The sequence below is a fragment of the Poecilia reticulata genome, linkage group LG17 (assembly GCF_000633615.1).
Source record: "Poecilia reticulata strain Guanapo linkage group LG17, Guppy_female_1.0+MT, whole genome shotgun sequence".
Lineage (NCBI taxonomy): Eukaryota > Metazoa > Chordata > Actinopteri > Cyprinodontiformes > Poeciliidae > Poecilia > Poecilia reticulata.
Window position 1 is genome coordinate 30,003,086 of NC_024347.1, and position 4,318 is coordinate 30,007,403.

The 4,318-nt window shown below is 44.9% G+C and overlaps 1 protein-coding gene and 1 long non-coding RNA gene across 3 annotated transcripts in view; one reads left to right on the forward strand and one right to left on the reverse strand.

Annotated features, from left to right (window-relative positions):
• myo10 (myosin X) overlaps positions 1-4,318 on the reverse strand; it is a 101,227-nt gene that overhangs the window by 36,034 nt on the left and 60,875 nt on the right. The window lies entirely within an intron of this gene.
• LOC103480044 (uncharacterized) overlaps positions 236-4,318 on the forward strand; it is a 14,229-nt gene continuing 10,146 nt past the window's right edge. The window contains exon 1 of the long non-coding RNA XR_536037.2: positions 236-889. This is a non-coding gene — a long non-coding RNA (uncharacterized LOC103480044). The remainder of the gene's footprint in view (positions 890-4,318) is intronic.

A 4,318-nucleotide genomic window follows, 5' to 3' on the forward strand; every position in this document is an offset into this window, starting at 1 on the left:
ACAGAGGGACGGTCTGCGCATGTTGATACGGAATGAGTGAAATTAATTAATGACGCCACTTTATAAATAATGTGTTTTACATTTTAAGACTTTGAGTAAAAAATATCAAGTCTGTTCAAGTAAACAGCTTCAAGTCGAGTCAAGTCCCAAGTCAGTGGCATGAAAAGTCAAAGTCAAGTCCGAGTCTTTGAGCATTTTTTCAAGTCAAGTCTCAAGTCGTGATTTTAACGACTCAAGTCCAAGTCATGTGACTCGAGTCCAAGTCATGTGACTCCAGTCCCCACCACTGTGGATTCGCATTATGGAACTTGAAAAATAGCACACAAAAAAAAACAACAACAAGGAAATGTAACAGTTGTAATGTACATGTTGTTAAGGAACTGTTAATGTTCCTTAACAATTCCTCCTTAAAATAATTCCTGAAGTCTGTCTCCTGAGCCGACGTCCTCCGGACCGTCAGTCAGAAATGATTTCAAACTAAAGAAGTCCTCCTCAGCCTTTGTGTCTGACTTTGTCTCTGTGCTCGCTGACATCCAGCTCATCTAGATGGCAGCATGTTCCGCWCAAAGACACGATGAAAGCAGAGCAACTGAAACGCCCCTCCGGTTCCTGAAAAGCTGTCAGGACAACAGCTGCTCGCTCGTCGCCATGGCAACGTCTGCTGGCGGCGCAACAGCCTCTGTGTTTACATGTGAAGTGACTAAATATGAGGCAAATGTAAGCGATGTAAGAAAGTAGGTGAAGCTAATAAAGAACAGGGAGGTGAGGATTCAACAGCCAGGCAGCCAGAAGAGCATTGAATCATTAAAAACATCGCACTAATTATGAAACATTGACAAATGTACTGGTCAGGGTTCAGTTAGTAAAAGTCAGAAGCAGCTCTGACCAGGTGGGTGTTTAGATTCAGAGGAACTTTCAGCRATTTGTTCCATATTAGAGGACGTTTCTACTGCATATTTAACATTTTCCCCAAAATGTTTCAGGCTTTGCCTGTTTAAAGATTAAAATTYATATACAGCTATTGGTTATGTGTAGAGCTGTGCCGATCGATCGGCCACCGATCATAATCGGGCCGATTTTCGTGAAAAAGTGCGTGATCGATGATCGGTGATCATTGTCTCTTGTTGCCGATACCGATCACCTGCATCTCATCTCGCAGCCTGCCTGTGCAGCTGGTCTCCTCTTTCCTTCACCTGCGCAAACGCGCAGCAACAAATCCTAAGCGATGTGGAACCATGACGCACTGAGTGAATGGGGACGTTTGATTGTTGAGGCGGAAAATTGAAGCGGGTCAAAATGCATCAACACAACGAAGCTAATACGAAGTGGTGGGAACTTTAGTACAGTTTTCGTGTATCTGTACTTTACTTAAGTAGATTTAATGATGGATACTTTCTACTTTTACTCCACTACATTTTACAGTAAGTATCTGTACTTTCTACTTCACTACATTTTTRGAAAACTGTCGCGTTACTCGTTACATCCAAGTCGCGTTGAGCTTTTTGTCCGTTAAAATGTGAAGTTCAGGGACTTAAGATGGCGCCGTAAAATCCCAGCAATAACGTGACTTACGTGTCTGCTGTCACCCATCGGCTCCACCTTTACTCGCACGCGGAGCTCCAGACATGCGCAGTGGTTTCCTCTGAGCGGGAGGAGCTGTCTGTCTGATCGATAATAGCTGCATAAATCATAAGATATGGCGACATGTAAAATAAGCAGCGCTTCGCTTTCACAGACGGTGGGACTTCGTCCAACTTTTAGCGTCACTTGGAAGGAAAGCTTAAAGAAAGGTAAGCGCTGTGGACGTGATGCTAGCTAAGCTAAGCTAGCTGTGCAGAGACGCATACGTTGCATCCGCGATGAAAAAAAGTTGTCACTCATGCGCACTGATGGCTGGCGAACAACAATCCAATCTGTAGCCTCAAACCGACCCTGTAGGCCTTATTGGTTGATATAATATTGGTTGATATTTGTTTTGTAGTGAAAAATGTTAAGATTACCATATGATTATGAGTAAAACGTCTTCCAGAGCAGTTCCTCTGTCCCTGGTGGTGCAGTAAATCCACGGAGTCGTTATCTTTCCTGGAATGTTATGAGGTTCACAGTTGCTGTATTGTTTCTAATAAAACCACGTTTTGTTTGCTCGGGGCTCTGTCTCCTGACTGCGATGTATTTAAGAATATATTGTTTCTCTGGTTGTTTGGGTTTTTTGAAACAGTTTTTCCTCGCTCCTTGTTAAAGGAAAATGTTTTAAATCTTGGGTTGAAATGTTCAGTGGTGCAGGTAGACGTCCTACGCTTAGGGACAGATGCGCGGCGCCTCCCGTTTCTGCGTCGTCTCCAGCACAATGGCAGCGATGCCTGAGTTACACCAACAATTTCCCTTTGGATCAATGGAGTATTTCTGTATCAGAATTTCACTGAGGAACTTTTAAAGCAACAGCCTGTGATGTCGACGGTTACATCATATTCCTGCCGGACCCGACATTATGACATTATCTGTGTTTCATGACGTTTCTTATTTTTTTATCCTTTTTTTTTGGTGCTTTTACGTGCTTGCTACATGTTTAACGAGAGCGACTAGTGACGGCAGACATGCCTCCCTCGTCTACGTCCGGCAGAGACGTTTTGACGCCTCGTCCGGCCGCGGACTTTACGATTCTTGCGACCCCTCCTACGCCTCTGAGGGTTGTCGTCGTCAGAGGAGGAGGCCGACGACGAGCGTCGTCTGCGTCTTGCTCTACGTGCCATGGTAGCAATGACGCGCTAAGCTAAGTGGTCCGTTATTCAAGGACTTTTGAAGTAACCGCCTGTGATTGTCATCAATGACATCACATGTAATTGATGACATCACAAGCGTTCGTCAATGACATCACATGCCATTGATGACATCACAAGCTGTCATCAATGACATCGCGTCATTGATGACATCACAAGCTTTCATCAATGACATCGCGTCATTGATGACATCACAAGCTTCCATCAATGACATCACATGTCATTGATGACATNAAACCGGAGTACCCGGAGAAAACCCACCATGCACAGGGAGAACATGCAAACTCCATGCAGAAAGACCGGGGCCGGGAATCGAACCCAGAACCTTCTTCCAAAATGACCAAAATGATTTAATGGGAATCTTTCTTTCTTACCAACTGTGACTCTCAGGAAAACATTTTTTTGTGAACCAAACACACTGGGACCTAAGTGTCACCCCTGAATAATATTATTTTACACAGCAAAAACTCTTACATATAAGTATTATCTTTATTTTGTATCTCAAATGTGTTTGTGTGTCAATCATGAGTGCTGTGACAGCGTTATGGTCACGAATCCACATGTTAGCCTTCTTCAAAGTTACCCAACACTAGTTATCTAACCAACTTTACCACCTATACTTTATTGGGCATGTGTATTATTTGTGTGTGTGTCTGACACTCTGGATGAGAAAACCAAGAGAGAGAGTGTGTTGAATGACATGCAAAACCTGTTGATCAACGTGTTCAAGGTTCTTTCTTTTATCGTTTCAATAAATAAAATAAAAATTCATAGCTATAGAAATAAATGCATAAATAAATGAGCCAGAAAAGTATAGAGTGCCTCCTCTGGGTTGGGGAGGAAGTCCTGCCCCAAGTGGAGGGGTTCAAGTATCTCAAGATCTTGTTCACCAATAAGGGAAAAATGGAGCAGGAGATCGACAGGCGGATTGGTGCAGCGTCTGCAGTGAAGCACAGTACAGATCGGTGCTGTACCGATCTGTACCAATCTGTCGTGGTGAAGAGAGAGCTGAGCCAAAAAGCAAAGCTCTTGATTTAGCGGTTGATCTACGTTCCTACCCTCATCTATGGTCACGAGCGTTGGATCATGTCCGAAAGAACGAGGTCACGGATACAAGCGGCCGAAATTAGTTTTCCTTGTAAGGTGTCTGGGCTCGCCCATAGAGATGGGGTGAGAAGGACAGATATCCAGGAGGGACACAGAGTAGAGCTGCTGCTCCTTCATGTCGAGAGGAGCCAGTTGAAGTGGCTCAGGCATCTGGTCAGGATGCCTCCTGGACGCCTCCCTGGTGAGGTGTTCCGGGTACGTCCCACCAGGAGGAGGCCTCGGGGAAGACCCAGGACACACTGACGATGTTTCTCAGCTGGTCGGGGAACACCATGGGTTCCCCCAGAGGAGCTGGAACAAGTGGCTGGGGAGAGCAAACTCTGAGCCTCCTTACTTAGGCTGCTAACCCCACAACCTGACCCCGGATAAACGGAGGATGGATGGATGGATGGATGGATGGATGGATAAATCATACACATACACACACTCACATG